The sequence below is a fragment of the Phoxinus phoxinus genome (assembly GCF_949152265.1).
Source record: "Phoxinus phoxinus genome assembly, chromosome: 11".
In the NCBI taxonomy this organism is placed as follows: Eukaryota; Metazoa; Chordata; class Actinopteri; order Cypriniformes; family Leuciscidae; genus Phoxinus; species Phoxinus phoxinus.
The window spans coordinates 2,818,459-2,827,413 of NC_136886.1; the positions used below are offsets into that span (position 1 = coordinate 2,818,459).

At 36.5% G+C, this 8,955-nt stretch overlaps 1 protein-coding gene across 3 annotated transcripts in view; it reads left to right on the forward strand.

Moving 5' to 3' along the window:
* Positions 1 to 2,208: 2,208 nt before the first annotated feature.
* The window catches only part of eya2 (EYA transcriptional coactivator and phosphatase 2), a 45,913-nt gene continuing 39,166 nt past the window's right edge, over positions 2,209 to 8,955 (forward strand). For 2 of the 3 annotated variants that reach the window (XM_079627190.1, XM_079627189.1), the window contains exon 1: positions 2,421 to 2,559. The gene's annotated coding sequence lies outside the window, so the exon portion shown is untranslated. Of the gene's footprint in view, positions 2,560 to 8,955 lie in introns of all 3 variants that reach the window. The other variant, XM_079627188.1, reaches the window with a different exon arrangement.

The following is an 8,955-nucleotide window of genomic DNA, read 5'->3' on the forward strand; positions in this document are numbered from 1 at the left end:
TTTGCTCATGAGGAATGGTAGACAGAAGTGAACTGGTGAATTGGGAGGAAACTCTCCCCGATCTCTTGCTGTTCGCAGCGTGTTTGACCGACTCAACAAACTCCAAGAGAGAAATAAAGATAAAGACAATGGCTGCTTTTATTTTCTTCTTTAGCCGCACATTCCACAGAAAGCATGGAGATCGGCCACCCTCCTCGCAAAAAAAAATGAATCACGAGCAGACAAATTTGTGTCTGGGTTGCGTTACTTTACTACAGTCATAGGTAAGGTTACCGGATTTTTCCTCATCTATGCTCTCGTTCAACTTTATTCACTCTTTCTACCTTTCTGTCTTGGCAGCCAGACTGTTGCCATCTCTGGAAATAAATCACACACACACACACACACACACACACACACACACACACACACACACACACACACACACACACACACACACACACACACACACACACACTGAATCACTTCTTATTGTAAGATGATGCTAATGTTTCTTTTAAATTTACAGTAATAGTGTGAACTTGATTTGACCCCCAGATATGATGTGATTTTTCAAAACAATGTGATTTTTAAGGTGATTTGGTAACACTTTATTTTACAGTGTCATTGTTACACGTGTTATATATAGTTGCTATAGTAATAACTATTAATTATGCATAATTACATGCAACTAACCCTTTAACCAAACCAAACCCTATTCCTTACCCTATGGTACGTGTAGTTGCTTAATTTTACTCAGTACTTAAATGTATAATTACAGTGTAACAAAGACAAAATAAAAATAAAGTGTAACCGGTGATTTCTGTCTTTGATTGAATTACATTACACCGGGGCTAGTTGTCACACTTTTTTTTTATGCCAGTTTATTCCAGAACCTAAAACCTTACAGTTTTAACTGCAAAAAGCTACATTAAAAAATATCATGATTTTACAAACTAGAACTCAACATATAAATCTACCAATACATTTTTAAGTTTCTGTGATTGCTGACAAATGTGATAACTTCATGTGTGACAACTAGCCCCGGTCTTCTCTTTTGTGTTGTGGTATACTTCTTTCAAACATTAGTTTTGTTAACAATGAATAAACATATATGACACATAATACAGCTTCTAGGCATTTTCAAAATCACACACTAATCATTTATCAGATTATTTGCAAGCCTTGTAAACTATTAGTTCACAAATCTGGAGTGTAGTGGGAAACTAAACGGAAAAAAAAAGAAAAAAGAAAAAGGGAAATGTCATTACCATAACCGGCATGACCTGTCCTGAATGTTTTGTTCGTTCCCATAATGTTTACCTAACACAATAACTGCAACAAAGAACACAAGTCATTAATAGATTTTTTTTTCAACTTCCTTAAAGAGATAGACCATCTACATGTAGTTTCCTAAATAGTTAAATAATTGTACTTACACTTAATTTTGTGACAATATAGTTTATAAACAATATTTTAGTTTAAAGAGGGTGACCAAAAAATCTAATTTGTTATGTTAGATATACATTTTTAACTACATACTTATGAACACTTGAGTACGAAATGGATTTTAAAACACACCACTACATCAAATGTAATGGTACATCAAAATGTAATGTAAATGTTTCTAAGGATATGATTGATTTATTTATGATTGAGATGATATATCGCTTTACTGCTCTCTGTAAAAGGGAACTTAACAAAAGAAAAACAGATGTCAGCATGTTTATCCAGTTATTTTTTATTATTGGATAAAATGCATGCACTGTATTTGACTTTGTAACACCACTAATTTGTGTAGTCATAGATTACCTGAAATGCACAATGAACACTGCCATCATAAGGACTAAATTGTCAACTTTTAAATGTGATCATCTGCAACTTTCTCTGGAACACAACGTTCTGACATTTATGGAGTTGTATCTCCTTCACAAATACACACTTGTTTTTCCTATCATGGACCTTCCTATTGATTTTATACAGAGCTAATATTTTCTTCCCCCTACACTTCAACACAATCCTTTCTGTATTTTTACATTTTGATTAAGACGTGATTTATGTTTATTAAACTGTGGTTCGTTGTAGATTCTGATTCACTTTTTGCAGAAAAACATAAAAAAATAAGGCTGAATTATAAGTCATTCAAAATTTAATTTTACGTCTGTTTTCTACGTTTCACTATATTTGTGAGGTTGCAACATTTAAATAAAATAGCGCGCGCGCACACACACACACACAGGGAGAGAGAGAGGAGGATGGTCTCGCTGTGGTGAAGCTACACGCGCGTGTTGAGGACATGCAGGAGGAGGAGGAACTTCAGGTCGCTCATTTATTGAACGTTTCTTCACATTAGTGCACTTGAGTGCGCCACACACGCAGGGAGCGAGACACACACCGCAGAGCTCGCGAACACACGCTCGTAACCGGTTGATTTGCGATTGAAAGCTTCGAGTGTAACCGCGTCGGGATGCGTCATTATATCCGTGTGTTTGCGCGTTGATCAACACACTTCACGCAGGATGGAGAGGAAACTTTGCTGAACTTACAGCTGATTTCTCTTTTTGCTTTGCTCCAGATATGGTGAGTGCATCATTTACTTACTGATATTGTCTTATTTTGTGTTGTATTACTGTCGATAACAACCCGATAATATTTCCTGTCTGTGTAATAGACATAGGCCTACTATCGGTTATCAGAAAACATTATACAAACGAAGAGAAAAAGCAGGATCGCATGAGGACGCGTTTGTTAACTTAACATAAAGATCCAGATATCTGATTAAAAAAATGTTACAGTCATATGTCTTAAGAGAACAAGTTTTCCCCCTTCATTGCTTTAAGGAAACCAAAACACAGATCTGAAGAACTTATAATGAAACAATATTAAATGTATATAGAACAAGAGCAACTCACGATCCCAATAACCATATTTTTAAAAGAGTGCAGCTACAGACAAAAGAAAATACAGGACTAGATTTAGTGTATTGTATGCAGTGTACAATACACTAAATGTGTCATTATTTTTATTCATATTTTATAGTTTCGCATAAAGATATGATCATTTAGATAATGCTTGTTTGATTTGAGTTGACATGAACATATTAAAGGTGTCCCACACACTTGAAAAATGAAGACTAGGATCTTAAATGTTTTTTAGTTTCAGAACTTTCCGCCATAACAAAAAGTAGGCTATATTTGAGTTGCTATACGGAGATCAGCACCAAGCATCTAAACACAGAATAATAATCTCGATTTACAAACAGAACCCTTTACACAAACACAATTTAATAATCTGAGTACAATTAAAGATGAGTGTGTAGGTCATTCAGCCTACTCAGCATGAAGGCATAAGTGCTTCAAATCAGATATGGTTATATTTATAATTTGTAAGTTTTTATAGTGAGACACAAAAAATAATGGTGGATAACAAAAACATCCCTATCCTATGAAGCAAATATATAATACCATCAAATATTGTCATATAAGACACTTTTCCCATAAAAAAAAAAAAACATTACAGTATCTGGTAAAATAAATATGAAAGTGTAATGAATATTGTTCATATATTTGCTTATATCTTGGGAAGCTAATGTATTCTCTTGCTGTGAAATGCTGCTTCAGTTTGACAATACCTGGCATTTATAACGCAGGACAGTTTCTGAAAGAAAAAGGCCCTCTCTATTATTAAAGACCAACGAAACTTGAGAGCTTTCTTCTTAACAGAAGGATCTTGAACAAAATACTTTAATTTTCATATCTAAACATCGGTGTAATTCTTCATTTAATTGATCCGCATAATTTAAACACCGAGTAGTCTTAGTTTGTGCATACGTGTCTATTAATGCGAGCAGAAATGTGGCTGTTTGAAATAAAACAATGGCGGACGTCACGTCACGCTAGTCGATTACTCTGAAATGGCTGAGGTGAGGTTTAAAGTCGGGAAGCTAATAAGATCATTTTAGGGTGCCTTGCTAAGCGTGTTTCAAAGAGAAGCATTTATCCTCCTCGAGAAGCTCTCACAACCCCCTGCTCAACACATTTTCACGAGAACACAGGTCACTATTGCACAATTCCCAGTGATTACCCATCCAGATCTGCAGTAAAGTTAAAGTGACCCTGTACCGGATTCTGAGATCCAAAACCTGATGTAAAACTGATCCTAAACTTTCTCAACTGTATGATTCTACCACCGCCGTAACAAGTCCAAGAAATATTGACTCCTGCACGTCAACTCTGGATTCAGTTTTTCTAACATGACTACGATAAACTGAATAATATATCATTATAAAACATAGTGTATGCACAGAATGTAACTATGCTTGTCTTTGGCAACTTATATTGTGAATATGATGAGCATTCACTATCTCTCACTGCTGTTTCTTAGACAAAAAAAAAATCTAATTAGCATTTAATTATTAAATTATTGATATTAAATTTGGTCTCCCGCTGCTGACTCTCTAATCTGTTCACACTTGATTCGCCTTTAAAAGAACCAAACTCAAACCTATCCAAAAATGGGCCGAGTGAAAATGAACCCCTCTCTCTTTTCATTCGATGCTTTGAACATGGAGTCAGATTTCGTATTCTCAGTATCACGATGTGGATTTGGAGAGCATGCATGCAATAGACGGCAGATATTTTTATGAATTAAAACCAATCCTTTTGCGTTTTAATAATCACGCTCGGTTGAATTGGTTTGAAATCAGACTTAAAAGCACCCATTCTTTTATCCACACCAATACTGTTGGAAAAATGTTGGACGCACGCATCTAAGGTCACGTGCACAGGGGCAAGTTTGATTTAGCGCTCTGGTTTTGAGTGTATAATAACACCAGGACTCATTCTGAGCCCGTCATGGTTCTGATTAGTAACTCTAATAAATTGTGAATAAGCTGCACAATTCCTGGTCGAAAGCGAGGCCTGAGTTCCCCATCCTGAGCACCCCCTTCTAAGAAAACACAAATTAATTCCTAAAGTCCTCTGTAGCCAAAGGTTTCTGGAATGATAAATATTTTCATAGGAAGCGAGGCTCTTCCTGAGTTTATCGGCGCTCGTTTCATTACGGGGCCGGCCGGCGTTAACCCCTCGGTTTGGAGGCCTTGAACTCTGCTTCTGCTTTGAATTGTCAACCGATCCTCTGCTTCCAGATGGAAGATAACCTCGGCCGTAATGAGCAAAATATTTAGCTAGCGCCCACAGAGGTGTTCCCGGAGTCTCGTGAGTCTTGTGCAGCTGAACGTGAGCGCTAGTGAAAAGCCGCTGTCGCCGTTAACACTTTGCCACATCATCACAGTCGCAACTGTGGCTCGGAGGAATTTAATTCTCAGGATAAAGAGCAAAACCTATAATGCAAATATAGGAAAAGCAGCAGGATTAAACAGTGCAACAGTCTTAATATACCTCAACATCACATAAAAGTGTTGCTCATACTCAGAATTTTAATGCTAAATTTCTAGTCAGCCTTTTTTCTAAAATGTATACAGGAACGTTTGAGTAGAAGAGTTGCGGGCCCGACTTCACATAAACCCTCGCTTTGATCAGACCAAACGTCTTTCATTACAACCAAACCTCCTTTTGTACAACTCAGAACTGCTGTGGTCACATGTTGAGTGTTTTAGGGGGATTGGCGTTACTCCTGAAGGTTTAATCACTGACTGTTCATCATATTTGGCTCTTCGCAGTGAAGGAGAACATGGAAATATCAGAGAATTTTAGAATTGTGATTGGAAAAAAAAATATTTTAAATGTTTGTTTTGCTGTAAAATATTTAATTCGAAATCTCTCTGTGAACTCTATGAACTAGTATGATTGTTTTTTAAAGTCGTTTAGTAATAATGAACAACAAGTTACAGAAATTCATTGGTCATGAGGTGCAGGAAACATGAATGATTTTGGCATTGTCTGAAGTAAACGTGAGCACTGCCATGATGCTCGGGTGTTGCTATGAAGCTGCTATCATCTGGGTGGTTGCTAGGTGGTTGCTTCATGCTCAAGTGAAAAGTCCCTGATATTCTGGTCTGTACTCGGGTATATTCATCAATGTGGGATTCCACATCATCTAGTTATCATTAACCAAAATTATAAGCAATGGTAATAATTACAAATGACAAAATATTGTGTGCATGGAGAGATTTTGCATGTTAATGTATGTGAGTAGGAAGCAACACAGTTTTGCAGTTTCCTTTCAATCGGAAACACACACACACACACACACACACACGGTCATCCAAACCCCTCCTTTTCCCTACAGTCTCATTCTTTCACCAAACAGCAGCTGGTTCTTCAGCTATTGCCAACCTTTAGTCCTTATCTTATATCTTAGAGACACACACACACACACACACACACACACACACACACACACACACACACACTTGCTGGCAGACATGAGCATCACATATATCACTGTCATGGAGTGTGTACATACTTAACTATATTTTGGGGACACATTTGTACCCAGAAGTGACCAAAACCTGACAAAATCTCCAAAAACCTTCCTTTAGGGACGTCCTGATTTGTAAAACTTGAATGAAAAATAAATTAATTAAAGGCTTTTCTAAAAATGTAAAAATGCAGAAAGTTCTGGTGATGGGTAGGGTTTGTGTAAGGGGATAAATAGTGTGTGTGTGTGTGTGTGTGTGTGTGTGTTCCAGCTGCTGTAATCCAGTGATTTAAATACTTGCATATTAAAAGGTGCTTAATTTGGAACTTGATGGATGCAAACCAAAAAATAACATTATTCATCAAACAAATAAAGTTTGATGTTTGAAGTTTGATATGAAAATAACATCATTACAGCGCCGACTGGCTGATAGCACCCAAGCATTGGAAACTTGGACGTTTCTACCATCGCACACATACACTGTTTACCTTTCAGCCCCAATATAAATAATGCTTATATCGAGATTTCTTTTTTGATAACACTAATTGTATTAACGGCTCAAGCAGTCGACAGGCTAGAACAACAGAACTCAACACCACAGTCTCGACATCAATCAACATGTGACTGAGAGATTTGCTTTCTCATAATCAATTTCCAAAGGTGGCGACTGAAAAACTTGGATCGTATACAATCTAAACAAATTAGGTGTCTTGAATAAGCTGAACCGTTCCTCCTGTCTGCCTGTCGGGCGCGTTTACACATGCTAACACACCGCAGGGCAAAGAAGCAGGACATTTTTCAACAGGTTTCTTTGATGAAGTCATATATCATTCAGAGAGTGTCCTCAACAATGGGAGTTGTGAATGTTAGCATATGCAGCTTACCGTGTCTCAAGGTTAAAAGTTCAAGAACTGAATAAACTACTTATTGTTCCTGGGTTGTGCTTTCATTGTGCAAGGCTGTTTTTCAAGTCTTGAGGATTTTAAATCCAAGTCAAACTCAATTTCAAATGGATAAATACAACTTAAGCTCCATTGAATCGCATATACTTAGGGTTAGTGATTTGAACAAAGCCCTAAACTATAACATTTTGTCATAACTCATCCTGAAGCTTGCATGTGCTTGAGGTGTGCGGTTACTTTTCTAAGCATTTAAGCTGATCACTGGATGATAAAACTTGCCTCTGAATATCATAGAAACTAATAAGCAAAAAAAAAATAGTCAGAGAACCAGCAAAACCCTGGCATCACCACTCACGATTTCTTCAGAAAACAATCTAGCCTCCACACTGAATGAAAACCATGTTTGCAAGCCTAAAATAATACAATATGATTATACCCTTGTGAAAAAGAAGTGCACTTTAGTATATATGTTTAAAATAAGTACTTAATATACAATAATAAAGCAAACTGAATGTAATGTTTTCAGACTCTTAAATGCACGTTATTTTAATTAAATAAAATTGCATTATAATTACATTTTCTATTAAATGCAATTAGTGCTTTTTTGACACACTTAATTAGTACATCTTAATATGTCATTTCATTATTACTTCTATTGTCTTTTTTAATATCCTTAAAGTATACTGCTGTCAACAAGCATTTTCGGTCAAATTAAATATGCTTTAATGTAATTTCTAATTAAACATTCATGTATTTTAATATATCTGTATGATGAATGATGAAGTTGCAATTTAGTGCATTTAAATTTTGTGTTAGCTTTACATGTTATTAACTTTAAACACTACACTGTTAAAAAAAGTACAATCAACTTGAATGTTTAAGTCATTTCAACTTAAATTATATTAAACTGACTTAAATTAGTTGAATCTTGTAAAAAGGTAAAAAATTGCTTAACTTATTTTGATGAGTTAAAGCAATGTAAAAACATATGTTGTCATAACTTATTGATCATATAATTTTTTACAGTGTACAGTTAAAATAAACATCAAGTACTTTACATGTGCTTTAGTGTAATTAATTAACACATCAAAATATGTCTGCTCCGTTAAAATATTATTCAAAGTTCAATGACATGAAGTGCACTTTAAAAAAAATGAAACGTATTTTTTTATTAATATCATCTGCAAGTAATTTTTTTTAAGTTTACTTTTAACATTTGAAGTATACACGTGCACATTTAATCAACACAAGTAAGCACAAGGGTAGTCAGTGAAATGTTATGTGTGTGTGATTTGCATGCACTGAAAGCACGCAGCTCGAGTGGTTTTAATGCAGTGTGATCCCTACACGACAACAGGCCAGATGTGTTACCTGGGAACAGAGTCCCTCATAAGAATGATTCTGGGAGGTCCACCAGCTGTCCCCATCCATGACCCACGTCTCGGGGCAGCGCTCCGGGGGTGAAGGGTCCAGCAGACCTGGCAGTAGAGATGGGGGGGGTGGGGAGGATGAGAAATTGGGAACCGATGGGGCGAATGTCTGAACGAAGGGGGTCGATTACACATAAGTCGGGGCTTTTTTTGGGTGGGAGAGGCGATCCTTCCATACAAGCTGGCATGAAAGGTGGCTTTCTCCTGTTGGAGGCTGTCATGTGGAAAGCAGAGCCCACCATGGCAGGCGGTTAGTGTTACAC